Source organism: Dipodomys spectabilis, unplaced genomic scaffold (assembly GCF_019054845.1).
Source record: "Dipodomys spectabilis isolate Male_0828 unplaced genomic scaffold, ASM1905484v1 ptg000288l, whole genome shotgun sequence".
Taxonomy (NCBI): domain Eukaryota; kingdom Metazoa; phylum Chordata; class Mammalia; order Rodentia; family Heteromyidae; genus Dipodomys; species Dipodomys spectabilis.
In genome coordinates this window covers 6,260,664-6,278,426 of record NW_024870965.1, presented here as the reverse complement: position 1 = coordinate 6,278,426, position 17,763 = coordinate 6,260,664, and the positions used below count along the sequence as shown (strand labels likewise).

General features: G+C 51.2%; 1 protein-coding gene across 1 annotated transcript in view; it reads right to left on the bottom strand.

Annotated features, from left to right (window-relative positions):
• The window catches only part of LOC122126727 (kinesin-like protein KIF26B), a 165,816-nt gene that overhangs the window by 146,809 nt on the left and 1,244 nt on the right, over nt 1-17,763 (bottom strand). The window lies entirely within an intron of this gene.

Here is a 17,763-nt window from a genome sequence, read left to right as displayed (position 1 = left end):
CACACACACACACACACACACACACACACAGGTTCCCAAACCTGGACCTTCCCTTGGGAGTTTGCACTCAACATCTGCTCCGTAGCCTTCCATTAATGATATTCCCAAATATTTAAGATTTCGGCCCCTGCGCGCCCCAGAGCCATGGTGGATTTAGCTATTCTGTCTAGGAGATTACCAGGGCTCTAGACTAGCTCAAGCAGACTCGAGAGACCAGAAGGAAATGAAAAGCAGCTCGTGCACCCCTGGTCCCGCACACAGCAGGTGTCCTTCCTGCGCCTGCTGCAAATTGAGATTTAGAAGAGAAATGAGATGTGGGACTATCGCCAGGCCCATCGTGGAAATTAAAAATAAATAAACCAGTAAAGACACAGCCTCGTGGGCCTAAAGCTCAGCGCTCCTCACGGGTGTCTGAGCCTTCGCGCGTGTGTAAACCAGCACAAGCAGCAGGCTCACTCCAAGGGGGCACCATGGCGAGGAACTACTGATTTGTTACACACACACACACATATACACTCACACACACACACATATCCCGTGCTGGGTTTGTTGGATCATCAAAACAGCCGGCACAAACGCTTGACACATTGCTGCCCTCATAAATATCTGTGGATCACATAGGGAAATGAAGGGACCCCCAGCAGGCAGAGGGGGGAGGGGCTGTGCGGAAGGGCACCTGAGCGCCGGGAATGTGAGCTAAAGGCCCCAGTGACACCTCAAGGATTAAAGGGGAACACTGTGGGCACAGGGCCCCCCATGCCCAGGCCCCTCCCTCCCCCTCAGACCTCCGCACACGCACAGGGTGGGTCACGTGGGCGCTCGGCCAGAGCACCAGGGCCCCAGATGCATCTGCATGCATCCGCAAGTCTAACCATCAGCTCCTTCCCAGCTCAACAGCAGTCACAGACCTCACGTGCACCCTGTGGCTCTGTTCTGAGAACGTTATCGGGGTGGGCAGCCAAGGAAACAGGGCTTTCAGCTATTTCCTAGAGTAAAGGACTGACTAATCACCTATCAGAACTGCAGCCAACTGAGAATTTTACATCCTGTTTGCAGTACCTAAAAGCAAAAAGTCATCAATACAAGATGACAACAATTCGTAATTTCCACTGTAATAAAGCATACACAAGATTAACCGTGTTAACCTTTCTTTCCTTTCCTTTCCATTTTTAAGAGAGGATTCACCATGTTGTACAAGCTGGCCTTGAACCTGTGATCCTCCTGCCTCAGTCTCCTGAGTGCTGAGATTACATGCATGCTCCACCATACCCAAATCATCGTAACCATTTTTAGGTACACAGTTAGGTGGCATTAAAAACATTCACATTGGCCAGGCACTGGTGGCTCACACCTATAATCCTAGCTACTCAAGAGGCTGAGATCTGAGGATTGTGGTTCAAAGCCAGCCCAGGCAGGAAAGTCCATGAGACTCTTATCTCCAATAAACTACCAGAAAGCCAGAAGTGGTGCTGTGGCTCAAGTGGTAGAGCGCTCGCCTTGAGCTGAAGGACTGAGGGACAGTGTTCAGGCCCAGAGTTCAAGTCCCACAACTACCACCAACAACAACAAAAAAATCATATTGTGTTAAAAATTAACTATGCAACATGCAAGTGGGGGTGGAGGGGAAAACAGGGACAGAGTGAGGGAAGGGGTAATGTTATCCAAAGAGAAATGTACTCTTTGCCTGACTGTAAACCCTCTGTCCATCACCTTTATAATAACAAGAAAGACAGTTTTTTAATGTATAGCAAAAATGATAAATATATGAGCTGATAGACATGCTAACTACTTGAATTTGATCATTATATAATATGTACATGTGTCACATCACTGTAACTCACAAATATGTTCAATTACCATATCAAGTAAATACTTCATTTATTTGCTTTCGTTGTGGGTCATGGGGCTTGAACTCTAGGCCTGGGCACTGCCCCTCAAAGCTAACACTCTATCACTTTGAGCCACAGTTCCTCTTCCAGTTTTCTGGTGGATAGTTGGAGTTAAGAATCTCAGGGAGGGGCTGGGAAGATGGCTCAGTGGTACAATGCTTGCCTTGCATGCATGAGGCCCTGGGTTCAATTCCTCAGCACTACATAAGCAGAAAAAGCTGGAAGTAGCACTGTGGCTCAAGTGGTAGAGCACTCGCTTTGAGCTGAAGAGCTGAGGGACAGTGCCCAGGACCAGAGTTCAGGCCCCATGACTGACAACAAAAAAAAAAAATCTCATGAACTGCCGGGGCAGGCTTTGAATGGTGATCCTCAGATCTCAGCCTCCTGAGTAGCTAGGATTACAGGCGTGAGCCACCAGTGCCCAGCTTAAATACTTCTTTTAATTAAAACATCCATGCTGTTGCTTAACGATCACCATCATTTCCTAGACTTGTTCATCTTCTCAAACTGAAACTCTATTCCCTCTAAACCACACCTCCCTCCCACCTCCCCAACAACCACCCTAGCAAAACCCATTCTGGTTTGAGAGTTCGGTTACCTTATGTACTTCCATGCAAGGCTCATCCTTCTGCGACACGGAGACGTTCCCAAGCCTTCCCCAGGCTGCAGCAGTGGTGGATTCCTTCCCCTCCCTGGGTAACGCTCACGCAAGAGCACACCCACACCACCCTCGCCCCTGCCTTCCCACTGCGGGAGACAGCGCTGCGGGGGGCCCGGTGGCCAGTCCCTGTTCCAGGCCTGCTTGACCTGCCTGGGCTTTGTACCCTGAGCAATTACTGGATCGCATGGGGTTCTATGTCCGTCTTCTGAGGAATCTCCTCCTGTTCCCTCCGTACCCATCAGGAAGGCACTCCGCTCACAGTGTGAAGGTCTGTAGGTGTTGGGGAGCGGGAGGCACCGCGCAAGGTTCCCCTTACTTGTGATGCACACAGGGACGTGAAAGCATCTCTCCCCAGCTGCACGTCCGAGACCAGCCTGGACTCACAGAAAAACTGTCCCCTTCCAAAACAGGTAGATGTTAACCAGAGGATGGTGGACAGATGGACGGAAGACAGCGGTAGAGATACCATAGATAAATAGATGATGGACAGATGAACAGATAGGCACACAGATCCACCAGAAAAGTAAAAATCAACAAATCAAGCTCCCACATGAAATTTCAAAAATGGTATCATCGAACAAAGGCGAGTTTCTGTCATTTTCTGCTCAGCGTCATTTCCTAGTCATTCATCCAGGCTCAGCAGTCACGGTCTTCTACATCGTCCTGAATCTCCCTCGATTCCTACTTCAGCATGTTCTACTCTCATCAGACTCTCGTCCCTCACGCTGGACCTTCCCCAAGACCAGAGCGATCATCTCCACCAAGATTCCATGACACTCCCTAGAGCTCAAGAACGGGCACTAACCCACACCCTCCGCCCGTCTCCAGCTCCTTGCCCCTTACCCCCTCCCATGTGTCCAATAAATTTTCTAATAACTCTTTGTGAGAATCAAGCACAAAGATAAGAGGAAAACTTACAGCTTCTAAAATTTGCTACCAGGGTCATGTGGTTACCAAAGCAACTGGCATCAACACCACTAAAACAGGAAAGTGGCCTTCAATGCTCCAAGAACCAGCAGCACCCCACCATAACTCACTGGAGACTTTCTGTTGAGACTTGCGGGCTCCCTACTGAACGGGGAGCGGTTTCCCCGGGAATCATTCCCCAAGTTTGGCTGCTCAGATGTGCAGAGGGTACGCAGAGGCTGATGCGTTCACACCGTGAGATCGTCAGGATCCCTGGACGCAATGCTATCACCCCAAACGCTCTCCAGCCCCTGGCACCACTGGTAGGTGCAGGAACCTTTAAGAGGCAGAACCTGGCGGAAGGCGGTGGGGTCACCGCACTCGACCCACTGTGGGGCTCTAACTGCTTCTAAAATATTCCAAAATCTAAAAATAAAATCACTATTAATCCCAAGCCTTACAGATAAAGGATACTCAGCTTGAAAACCAAAACTCCATGCTAAATTTGTTGCATGAACTCTGATTTTAAAATACTGGCTCTTTCAAATGAGTACATTTGATTTTTCAATACTTTGCTTCTAAGGCTTTAAAATCAAGCAGTAGATAGGAGGGTCTTCGATGCAGACCACCCTTCCCTTCCCTGAGAGGATAGAACATAGCCTGTACCTGCACACCTAGATCAAGGTGTGCACATGTGTACAAACAAGACCACCGCCAAAATCAACCAAGGACCCATGTATGCCATCCATCAACCGGCCACGGCTTGAGCTATGTCTGGCGCTTCGCCTAAGGAGTTCTGGGCCTGGGCAGGGGCTCCGCTGACAAAGCACTCAGCTCCTCCTGACAAACCACCCGTGAGTTTGCTTTGATGATGAATGCCACTAGCCAAGTGTCCTATGAGGTCACTCCATCTAATGACTTTTATCTTGTGTCCCTTGTGTGGCTTTGGTTCAAAAATAAATCTGCCCAGTCCCACACCTCCATCGCCCCCCCCCCCTCCCCCGCCTCCGTTAGTTCCATTCCTTGGGGTCCCGGAAGGAAGAGCACGGGCAGAGCTAAAACCCCCAGGCCTGCCTCGGGAGGCTGGGGTAGGGTGAAATGAAACTCCTCTGAAAAGGTGTGAATGGGTTTTAAAACAGACGGCTTTATCAAGCAGCTACATGACAGCAGCCCCGCAGCACACGGTCACTTGTCTGCCCTCTGACAGCTCTCCTGGCAGCCCGCCCTCTGCCATCACGACTTAATCGTGCGGCTGCCCGCCTCTCGCTGAAGGCTCCTTCCCTCCGTCCCTGTGGACAAAAGGTCACGCTCCCCTCGGACAAGCGCGAGGGTCAGAGAGTCCAACTCCGCCTGCAGCTGCCTCCCTGCCAGATCTCACCCCTGAAGAGGCCGGATCTCCAACTCTAACCACCAGGAAGCCAATCCTTAGGTCTGCCTTTGCATCCTCCACCTACCCAGCACCCAACGGATGTTCTGTAGGATCTTCAATGATCACTTCACTCTATCCCACTGGAATCAGAATGAGACCAGAATGACCTTTGCTAGAGAATGAGCCTAACCCATACGGAGCCTAGACCTAGAGTACAGAACTCTTAGAAGAAAAGAGGAAAACTTCCTGCTTACATATGATACCAAAAGCATGTTAGTAAAAGGGAAAAAATGCTAAGTACCTCATCAAAAATAAAACTGCTGGGTTTCAAATGACACCACCCAGAAAATGAAAAGATTAATTCACAAAGCAAAAGAAAATACTGTCCAATCATAAATGATGATATATCTAGAAAGAAAAATAATTTTACATCTATATATATATATCTTACTTATATATATACATATATATCTCATATATTTGTATGTTATGTGTGCATATATTATATATGTCACATCTATATGCATATATAAAACTCATACATATAACTCTAATATAAAGCATATATATGTACACATATACAAATACATACGTAAACACGCATAAAGCTCTGAAATCTACCACAGAGAATATGTCCAACAGTCAGATGTGTCCCCTAAAATCATATTCCCCAAGAAAATCAGTCCTACAAAGAACAAGCCAAAAATCAAAAGTAATTTCAAGCCCATGCTAGGTTCCCCCAAGCTTCAAGTATAAAAACCTCAGTTGCACACACACAAGCAATGCACGCACACAGGCACACAGAATTTCTCTCCTAACACACACAGTTGCGTCCACATTTATTTGTACCTAGGATACAACAGAATGGAATACTCATTTTCTCTACTCTGTCTTTCACTCCCAAATTCTCCTTAGCTAACATAATACAATCTGGAAAATTTACACCATAATGTGATCGAGAGCCTGAGTGGTGAACTGGCAGCGTGCTAATTGATAACCTACTTTCAAATGAAAAGAACAGCTCAGTCCCTTCTCTCTTCTCTCCCTCTCCTCTTCCCCCCTCTCCCCTTCCCCCCCTCTCCTCTCCTCACCCCTCCCCGCCCCTCCTCTCTTCACCTCTCCTCTCCGACAGGCTGCCAAGCCCCAGAGCAGCGTGCCTTCAGCACAGGGTGATCTGATCCAGGTGAGGAGGCTGGAGCTGCTCAGAAGCAGTGCCCCTCCTCCCCAGCGAGAGGTTCTTTGAAGGAAAGGGGGCTCAAATGTGTATATGAACGAGATGAGGGAACTTCAGACGCAGGAGGACGGCTGGGGGAAATCTCTGGAGATTTCTCTGGGGCCTGGGTCTGTCACACTCGGGGTGACTGCCCCTCATCCCATCGGCACCCTCGGCCGACTCCCCAGGCCACTCTGAGGTCTGGCTTCCGCCTGCTCCCACTCCCACAGCGACCTCACACCTCCGGCAGGCGGAAGCATCAGCACAGCTCTGGCCACGCGGGCGCGAGCGTGGGAGCAGACGTGAAGGGCTGGAGTGGCCACAAATCCCCCGAGCAAGCGCGGGGTCACGCTCAGCGCACAGGTCACCATGTGGGCACCGGGGCTACGCCGAGACCAAACCTGTGCCGGGGCTGAGTGCTTTAACAGCGACAGAGCAGGAGCGGTGGCAGGTGAGCGGCTCTGATCGCCACAGGAGGAAGCCGTGAGCCGGACTCTGCACAGCCTCCACCGCCCAGGGTTCCGTGCTGGCCAGACTACACAGGCTCTCCTACACGGACTGCAGTCCAACGCCACACACCCCGGAGGCCCAGGCTTCAACTGAAGGCTTGGTTTCCAGGAGGGGCACGGTGGGACTTGGTGTGGACTTCAGGGGCACCGTCTTTGAGGGGACATTGGGAGGGCGTCAGGGGGGTGGGGGTGGGGGTGTCTCTGAAGGGAGGTTAGGGAGCTGGGGCGCGGCCTTTGAGGGGACACGGGGCCCGCTGGCCTCTCCTCCCCACCTTTGCCTCCTGGGAAGCACCGGTGAGCAGCTGCTTTCTCCCCACACTTACCCACACGCTCGGCCAGCCCAGGCTCGAAAGCCACAAGGCCAGCGAAACCTCTAAACCAGATGCCAAAACAAACCTCTCCTCCTCCTCAGGTGTGTGGAAGCAGTGGGGAAGCTGCCCAGCACCATGGGACAGCCCAAGAGTAGCCCAAGAAAAGCTCCAGGGAAGCCAAGCGCGGCACAGCCAACTCCACTCACAGCGCTCGAGAGGCTGCCCGCCAGCTCCTGCCGCCTCCCGCCCGCTCACAACGCAGAGCCGCCGCTGCTGACAGTTGATGGGGATCGAGCCCAGTCCAGGGCCAGGCCCACGGCCTGGTCACCTGCCAGCCCGGCGCAGGCTCGCGGCGGGAGGCGCCAGGCCCTCCGGCCCCCTTCACCCAGCCCTGCCTGTGTCACACAGATTGAGATTCCTTTGGCGCCTGTCACCCTGCGATTCTGGAGAACAAATGTGGACGTCTGGGTTTACGCCTTCACAGACAACTGAGCAGTGGTGACCTGTGACAGGCTCCGAGACAACTTCCTCTTTTGTGCATCCTCCAACGTGTTTCCAACTCTCTCCTTTTAAATACTGCAGAGTGGGGGACATGAGGGTCACTGTGTACAAGGCTCTAAAGACACGTTTGGGGCACAAAGCGTGGTAACAGCTGCGCGACGCTGTGACCGTACTCAAGGCCACACCACAAACACTGAAGAAGGACTAGCCCGTGAGGCTTTAGGTCGCGTACATTTTAGCACAATTCAGAGAAGCAGACACGTCCATGAAACGCTAACCTCCAGTTAATCAGAAAACGCCAGAAATAGAGCTATGGCTCAAGTAGTAGAGCACCAGCCTTGAGCAAAACAAGCCACGTGAGAGTGCAGGCCCTGGCTGAGTTCAAGCCCCAGTACTAGCAACGAAAGTGAGGGAGGAGGGGGAGGGAGGGAGGAAAAATGACCACCAAGAAGTTGCTGAGGAAAAGCGTCTGGTATGAAGAGACTAGAGAAACGCTCTCGGCAAGAACCAAAGCCTGGAGGACATGGTCTGCAGGCTCTAAAACACAGCCCAGGCCGAGTGTCGGTGGCTCAGGTCTGCAAGCCCAGCTACTCAGGAGACAGACTGGGAGGACCGGGTTCAAAGCCAGGCACCTTGGACAGATGAGAGCAACAGATTCTGAGAGCCAATTAGTGTAAGATCAAAGGCCGCTGCTACACGACCGAACCAGCTTCTGACCCAAGTCTGCGGGTCTTCTCTCCAAGGCAACAGCATCAAAGAACCACGGGCCTCTCACACCCGCCCAGCCCCACCAACGCCAACGCTTCCTCCATGTCCTTGACTCCCCCTGGGTACACTGCCATCAGCTTCCTCCTCCCCGGTACCAGAAGCTGTTCACAGAGATGCCCAGGGGCATTTTAACTGCTCAGCCCTTGCCTCCTCCCTGCCTCCTGGGAGGGGTGCTCCGTCACGCCATCCCGAGAGCGCACGTGTCATCCAGTGCCAGACTCCACCGGCTCCTGTTGGCCTCCCTGCTCACCAGCCGCGCCACCTTGATCTAGCTTCTTGGTTCCTTAGGCTGCCTGTACTTCAGGGCCAGCAGGCCCCACAGTGCCCCACGGTGCTGCTCTGCCCTGCCCTGCCTCACATCGCAGGAGCTCACAACAGCTGTGAATTCCACCTTCTCCATGCTGGCAGCTCCCACAGCCACTCCTCCGTCTCCAAACCACTCCAGAGCCCTGGCCTGATGCACCTGGACCCCTCCACCTCCACACACCACTGGACCCCTCCACCTCCACACACCACTGGACCCCTTCACCTCCACACACCACTGGACCCCTCCACACACAACTGGACCCCCCCACCTCCACACACGGCTGGACCCCTCCACACACAACTGGACCCCTCCACCTCCACACACGGCTGGACCCCTCCACCTCCACACGCGACTGGACCCCTCAACCTCCACACACCACTGGACCCCTCCACCTCCACACACCACTGGACCCCTCCACCTCCACACACCACTGGACCCCTCCACCTCCACACACCACTGGACCCCTCCACACACGGCTGGACCCCTCCACCTCCACACACCACTGGACCCCTCCACCTCCACACGCGACTCGGCTCCTCCTCCCCAAGTGCTAGTGAACTGAAACCCATTTGCATACTTGCAGCCATTCTGGGAAACCAGGCCCAGAGTAACAAACCCTTCTCTGTAGCTGTATATCCATCTGTAAAATGAGTAACAACAGCTACGTTCCCTCCTCTTCTGACCCCTGAAAGTCAGCTCCCACACATCATGGGTGTTGTATGCACCACATCATCAAGTCCAAGCTGCCTGTTCATTCTCAATGCTACTGCCTAGTGCTACCTGCATGACTTAATCAAGCCACTGTGAGGGGCCCGAGCAAGACCCAGGGCTGCCCTTCCCCACCATCCTCTGCTCAGATGCTCATGTTGCTCCCCTCCTGGCCACCCTCCGGTGACTGCCCACTGCCTACGGTAAGGTCCAGATTCTTTCACCTGCAGGACCTGATCCTCTCCTTCCTCCCTTACCACCTTCCCACCCTGACACTGGCTCATGCACACACTGTGTCATGGTAACCACACACCACTTCTGTTTCCAGGAGCATCAAGCATGCATGGTCTTCTGTGTTCCCCTGCCTTGACCTAGGCCCAGAATGTCTGCTTCATGATGCACACAGGCTATTCGCTTTCCAGAGCTAGCTCATCCCCTGCCTGAGTGCCCAGCAGCGCTTTCCAGAGCTAGCTCATCCCCTGCCTGAGTGCCCAGCAGCACTTTCCAGAGCTAGCTCATCCCCTGCCTGAGTGCCCAGCAGCGCTTTCCAGAGCTAGCTCATCCCCTGCCTGAGTGCCCAGCAGCAGACAGTCCCAGCGCAGCACTCACTACACTGCACACTAGCACACGCACTGTATGTCTGACTTCAGTATTAGGGCAGAGACCCAATCTTCTTCATAATTTGGTTTATGACCTGATATAACATGATAGCTGATACACGGATTGTCGTATGTCCATCAAAGCAACAACAATAAATGTTATTCAACTGAACCCAACAGCATATTTAAAGCACACCAAGCAAAGTGTGGGAATGCAAGGATGGTTTGCTATCCAGAAGTCAACATCTAAATAATTTACAGGTCACATGACTATCTCCCTAAATAGTATGAATACGCTATACTGATTTTTAAAATGAGAAATACAAAATACTATTGGAACTATAAGCACATTCTTTTTTGGGGGGGGGAGGAGGAGGTCCGGTCATGGGGGCCTGAACTCTGGGCCTGGGCACTGTCCCTCAGCTCTTCAGCTCAAGGCTAGCTCTCTACCACTTGAGCCACAGCACCACTTCGGCTTTTTTCTTTTTGCTTATGTGGTGCTGAGGAATCGAACCCAGGGCCTCAGGCATGCAAGGCAAGCGCTCTACCACTGAGCCACCTTCCCAGGCCCAAGCACATTCTTAATTAGTAAAAATAAAGAGATAATCCTACTCAACAGGCCAAAGCAATACTCATTCTCACTACAGCACCACCTCTAACCGTTGTGTGAGAAGTATCATCCAAAAAAAGAACAAGAGAACACAATTAGAGGCATAAAATCAGCAAAGGAGAAAGAAATGATATCTCTATTTGAAAACAATATTTTTAAAGGTTTTTTTTTTGTTTGTCTGTTTTTTGTCAGTTGTGGGGCCTGAACTCTGGGCCTGGGCACTGTCCCCCAGCTCTTCAGCTGTAGACCAGCACTCTACCACTTAAGCCTCAGCCCCACTTCGGGCTTTTTCTGCTTATGTGGTGCTGAGGAATCAAACACAGGACCTCATGCATGCAAGGCAAGCACTCTACCACTGAGCCACCTTTCCAGCACCGTAAAGGTTTTTAAAGAGTAAATATTTTTCAAAAAATAACAGTGAAATTAGATGTTAGTGGCTCACACCTGTAATCCTAGCTACTTGGGAAAGCTGAGGTCAAAGAAACATGATTCTAAGGCAGCCCAGGCAAGAAAGCTTATGAGACTCTTATCTCCAATTAACTATCAAGAAAGCCAGAAGTAAAGCTGTGGCTCAAGTGGTAGGGTGCTAGCTTTCAACAAAAAAGCTCAGGGACAGTGCCCAGGCCCTGAATTAAAGTCCTAGGTCTAGCACACACTCACCAAAAAGAGCAATGGTACTCACTGGACACTATTTTGAAATTGAACTATACAACTTGTGGGTGAGGATGGGAGGAAAAAAACTAGGAGAGAGCAAGGGAAGGAGTGACATTGTCCAAAAATAAATGTATTCTTTACCTGACTTATGTAGCGGTAACCCCTCTGTACATCACCTTTATAAAAGCAATAAAAAATGACTCCACTAGAATTTAATAAATGTTAATAGTTATAAAATTATATTGATCAAGTAAAAACTAATAAAATTAATAAGCCAATCTGTACCCCTCACTTATATAATTGTCCATCTGAAGAGACGATGGAAGTGAAGATTCCACTCATAACAACAACAAAACCATACATCTAAGGGCAGATTTAACCTGAGCTACGCAGAGCCTCCGCGCGGAGGACTCGCTCCAAACCGCTGAAGGTAGCCGGGCATGGTGGTGCACGCCTGCGACCCCACTCCACGGGAGGCGGAAGCGGTAGGACCCTGCTAACGTAGTCATCTACATGCTAAGCCTGACCCCAGATAGCGCTTTTAGTGACTAGAAATTAAAACTTGTTCAAAGCCTTTCTATGTTCTTGGGAAAGAAAGATAACTTCCTAAAGCGATGCCAGCCACCCCCTAGTTTAAATAGACATTTATCACGGTCTCAAACAAAATGGTGTTTCTGGAGGTTGGTAAGTTGATTGCCAAGTTCCTATGGGAACATGATGCGGGAAGAATAACCATGAACTGCTCAGAAAGGAAAGGCCTTGCTGGGGCCGCGGTCTCGCTCTGCCCAACATGACGCTTCCCTCCAACTGCTGCGATGAGAAGGAGACAGATCCATAAAACACCACTTCCCGAAACACAAGGGACCCCACAACTGAAAATCCGCCTCGTGAAAGCAGTGGTGTCTTTTCTTCTAAGTCCATTACATAACAACATCATCTTAAATCCCAGAGTGAAGGCTGTACGCACTAATAAAGGGTTTGAAGGCTCCTGGCTCTTCGGAGGAAGGTAAAACCGACCCATGCCCTTCACTGTAAACCCCAGTGGAACAGAGATCTCAATATTACGAAATGCTAAAAAGGACCCCATCTAAGCATGGGAGACACAGGAGCTGCCATGTAGAAACGGGAGCAGATGGCTCTCTAACCATGACAGATCAGACGCTTCCCGAGCGGGCCCGCAGCGGGGCAGGAAGGCCGGTGGCTACACACTGACCTGCCATTTTGAGACATATTCCTAAAGTAAGCTAGAAATGCAGACGGAGTTGCGGCCCCCTGCACCTATACAAGCGTAAAGAGGAGAGTGGTCACGTCAGAGCATGCACCAACGTAGAAATGCCCCTCCAGTGGCCATTCTACACGCAAGCACACACGGGAAGTCCTGCAGAGCATACAGGGTTTGAAAAGAAAGCATGCCAACGGGCAGACGGTGATCAGGAACTGAAAAGAAAACATGCCGATGGACAGACAGTGATAGGACATTGCTTTTGTATTCCAGAGGAAAGCGGGGGACCCCCACAGACATGGCCAACTCAAGGCCTTCAGGGAAGACAGAGCCTGCTCTCAGACAAAGTTTCGGCCTGGGCAGGGCCTGGGGCAGGGCTGGACAGGAAGGACAGCCGAGCCCCTCCGGTCCAGTCCCTCCTACTCCCTCACTCTGGTTCAGACAAGAAAATGACTCAACCTGATCCTGATAACACTGCAGATTTCTGACCTTCTGAGCCCCCCCACAGGTGAAGCACCACCTGGGAGCCCCGAAAACCCCCACATTCTCAAGTGACACTGGTGCATGTGTACATGTGCATTCTCTCTCTCCCTTCCTCTCTCTCCTTTCTCTCTCTCTCTCTCTCTCTCTCTCACACACACACACACACACACACACACACACACACACACACTAATTGTGACATGTAGGACTTAGAAGGCTACAAGAAATGTGGATTTCTCTGTTCCTAGAGTCTTTTTTCAATCTTTTTTATATGACTATAATAATCACATGAAACACCTGAAATTTCCAGATAAAGAAATTATGAAACTGGGCACTGGTGGCTCACGGCTATAATCCCAGTTACCCAGGAGGCTGAGATCTAAGGATCACAGTTTGAAGCTAGCCTGGGCAGAAAAGTCGGTGACCCTGTTATCTCTAATCAACCAGCACAAAGCTGGAAATGGAGGAGTGGCTCAAGGGGTAGAACGCCAGCCTTGAGCAGAGACAGCTAGGAGACAGCGCCCTGGCCCTGAGTTCAGGCCCGAGTATTAGCATACACACACAAAAAATCACATTCATCTTTATTTTGCTGTAGGCAATTATTTGCCTCTGTGTGTGTGTGTGTGTGTGTGTGTGTGTGTGTGTGTGTGTGTGTGTGTAGAACAATAATTATTACTCTCATTACTCTTAGCCTCTTACTCATTAGCTGATCAATGGCACAATCTGATTTCATCTGAGGTAGGCTAAGTTCCCAGTGACTTAATCCTTTCAAACTGACAAACTACCAGCCATATCTGAGAGGCCACCACCCTCTCTGCAGTGGCTGGGGGACGGTCCCAGGCCGGAGAGTTCTGCATGGCGAATTAGGTTGCTACGAAAACCAGACCACACTGTCTCCACAACTAAAGTCCAGGAGAATGAAAGCTCCATGGTCCCCAGCCTGGGAGGCCTGCCTGGGGAGAGGACGCCGCTCCGCGACCCCCGGGAAGGCTGGCGCAAACCCGGAGCGCCAGGAAGGGCCAGCGCCACCGGCAGGACGGCTCCGTCACCGACACGACCGCGGACCGCGCAGCTGTCCCTTTCCCCAAAATATTCCCCAGATGACAGACTGCAATGGCACTTTCTGGAAATAGCTTTGCGTTCTTAAAAGAAGCCGAGCTCAGCTAGAACTCCCTCATAGTAAATACTTACAACGCAATGTCCGTTTCGCCTCTAAAAAGTGCTTCCCGGGCTTTGAGGGGCTCTTTGGAATGGAGTTCCTTTCCATGCCCCCCTTTTTTGGAGCTGACAGAACTACAGAAATATGTATTTATATCTCCCCAAGTCTAGACGTCCCGGGCTGAGGCTATTTCAAGCCTGCGTTTGGTGTTTTTAACCCGGGACACATTCCTGCTTTTCATCTCTGTCATCTTTCCCCCGCTCCGCAGGAGGCCCAGCTCATCTGGATGATATTTCTGGACTGATAAATGGACTCCTAAATGTGGCTGGGAAAGGAAGTCGGAGAGGGGCATAGCTGTGGACTCTCTCTTACCGACAGGGAACTGAACAGAGGTCCGATAACCCTTAGCCACACAGGGCGTTTCTGCGTACTCAGGGGAACCGCTCTGGGCTGCCGTTTGCAGCCAGCCCCGCAGTTCCGTCACAGACACGGCAGGAGAGAGAGGGTTCAAACAGGAGCCATCGCACCCCCTGGCCTCTAGTTCTAGCCAGAGGCCCCGAATGTGGGTAAATGGGAAAGACCCTCGCCATGCAGACGGGACGCTGAGGCGCGTCCAGGGCTGTCTCCTGCACGTTCTGTGTCACCCCACATTCTGTGGTTCCCATCCTCTTCCACTGCCGGTGCTCGACGAGAAACGACAGAAACCAGGAAGAACTTTCTCCCCGGCCCAGGTAATAGAAGTCAATCCAGATGCTCTACATCTGTCCCCAGGCACCATGCCCTCCTGGCCCCGGAGAGACAGACTCAAAGCACGTAGCGCACCGTGGGTGCTGGCACGCCTGACTCTTGTGCAGCCACCAAGAATCTGTTCCAGGGTTGGATCTGCTCCATTCTCCATTCCTTCCGCAGAAAACTCAAATTCCACCCAAGAAAAAGCCCAATCCTGCCATCATCCATCGAGGCCCCCATGGGAAGCCCCCGTCCACACCAGCCCCACCCCCGCCCCAGCACCAGCTCTGCCAGGAACCCTGGGATCCCAGCACTAGATGATGGGGGACACTCTCGGGCCATCAGAGCCAGTCACTGATTCTGGGGACAACCAGACACCTTGCAGGGCTTTCCAGTGTTTCCTCTCCACTCTATCCAACTGTCCCAAAGACAAAACAGAGAGAAATCCACAGGGCCTTGACCACAAGTGAGCATGGCGAAGCCATCACAGGCTAGCACGATATATGAGAAATGCACTCTGAAATTAGCACCTGCGGGAGCGTAATGTTTCACTGGGGGAAAAACAACTGGAAGAGGAGCTGTAGCTCAAAGTGGTAGAGCACTAGCGTTGAGCAAAAGAGCTCAGGGGCCGCATTCAGGGCCTGAGCTCAAGCCCCACAACAACAACTCTCAAATTCTAGCAATCATAAACCTAACTCTTGTCTAATGAATGTCAACCTTCATACTTTCTCTAAACAATGGGTGTACTTTTTAAACCTTCCATCTTATGCTATTCTAAACATTTAAATCATTCTTTTCACTACAATATTAATGGAAAGTTTTAAAAAATAGGCCAAAAAGATTCTTTACTCAATGTTCCAAAATAAATTAGTGGTGGAAGAAGAACATAAACCAGTTCTACTGTACATAGATTTCCTGAGTACTCTAGTCTGCCTTTGACTTTGTGATGCTTGCTTACCTGAAATGTGTTTCAAACCACCTAGAAGAATCTAGTGTTCTATTTGAGAAAATATTCCCAGATCCGTTAAGCATCTTAAGTGAATTGCAAAGATGAATTTTGCTAATTACCCCCACAAAAACATGTCTTTATCTTCCAGACTCTTAACTCTCCAAGGCAAATTACACGTTAGAGTCACAATGACATCCCTTGTTCTAATGAAGCTTAACTCCTTCAGTGCCCAAGGGCTGCATCAGTCCACAGTTTGCTCATAAATCCTGCCCAGAGAAGGAAGGCCTTGTCTCTCAAGTTACCACCCACCACACAGGGCATACCAGAGAATGTGGCAATTGTTTGGTTAAACTGTTGCAAACCTTATAAGTATAATGGAAGCTCTAGCTAATTAGAGTATAAATGCTTAAAATATATACTCCTAAAACCATTATCCCAAAGACACGCTGAACATTAGCCTTTAAAACCTTCATATCACATTATCGACAGCAAGCTAACCCAAGGCATCTCTAGTCCTGGCAAAATCCCACACACTATTTTGTACCTAATGTAATAGTTCACAGAGAAAACTCAGGCAACTATGGTTCTGGTGACAGCCACATGTGTGCCTAGCATGATTCCTGGAACTGTGTCTTTATCTGTCGCTGACACGGCTGTCTTCCACCATCACCTTGCTGGGGCAATAAGGTCAGTCTCCCCAGACTGCTTTCCCCCCATCTCATAAACAGGTTGATTTGCCTCTGACAACACTGGATTCTCCACAAAAACAAAAATCCAGTCATCACATGGCCCCTCAGTCAGGATGGTGCATCTGAGTTTCAACTGCTGTTTCTTCTTCCCGTAGCTCTTGCATCTTCATGAAAAGAATCTGTTTTGATTTACTTCTGCATGTGAGGCGCACTCAAGCAGCTATACAAAGAACCTTCTATTATAAGAACGGGTCCTCAGGAATGTTCTAAAATAATTTGGTAGTCTGCAACCTATTACAACTGCCAAATCCCAGATGGTATCGCATCTTTAAGATCTAAAGTCCCCCAAATGCCTATCAGATGGCCCAGCCTTGGTGCACAGGACTGCAGCCTCCCTCGGCCCAGCTCAGCGCCTCCAGCCCCGAGCCGTGAGTGAACTAGAACCTGCCCGTCCATTCTGTGGTTCATGTCTGCAGGTCCCCAGGGGTAGATACCACCCGGGGCAGGGCTGACTTGGTATTTGCTGTTATGTCCATTGCTAGACTAGTACAGTGCCTCCAATGGGGCAGGGATGCATGAGCAAGAGGGCAGAGAAATCTGTGCACAGGGCAAGGTGTTCCATGGGAGGGTGCAGCACACACGCACGCGTGATCCTGAGATGGATTCTCAGGCCGCCCTGGCAGATTCATCATCCAACTACAAACATGCCAAACTGACCACAATCCATGCACTAACGCTTCTTAAAAAACCACTCGTCCTGGGGTACACTGTGCGTGTGACCGCAGTCCGTGGGTGTGTGTCTGGTTGAGCCTGGGTGTGTGAAAACATCACGGTGTATGAAAACACGCCAGTGTTTGCAGGCGCTGATGACACAAGCAGATGCAGCCATCCCTGACCCCGAGTCCCAGCAGTGTGAACCGCAGGACACCGCTGAGGGTGTCCGAGCGAGTTCTTGATGTTCCTCTGAAATCAGTGATAAACGTAATCAATAAAGAAAAAGAACCCTCTGTGGCATGGGGGTGCAAATGCCATACTCCATGCAAACACGGTCGTGTTTGGTTGCCCTCTGGGGCTGCAGTGGACGCCCATGCGTTGTCACCCAGGAGCTCCTGGGGTCCCGGACGGCCACTCAGAGGGGAGCCCCCCCCCCAGTAGTTAGACTCTATCAGCCACGGGAAGGCTTGCAAGGAGCAACCACGGCCCCTGCAGAGTGCGCCCTGTCGGGGTCGCAGGGGAGGGGGATGGGCACTAGCTGGCCAGCAGCCCGTGGACCAGGAGGGGACAGCAGGACGCGCCACCTGGGAGCAGCCCAGCCCTGGAGGCTGGGGCTGCAGATGCATCCTGCCAGGGTGAGGCAGGAGCCAGGGGAGAGGGTCGAAGGGGGGGAGAGGAAGATGGGGGACGGGGGACAAGGTCCAGGGTCCAGGATCCAGGTTCACCCTGGACCCAGGTTCACAGGAGGTCGGGAAGCCGGGTGACGGGAAACAGGGACAGGAGGTAGGGGGCAGGGGGTGGGGGCCGGGGACA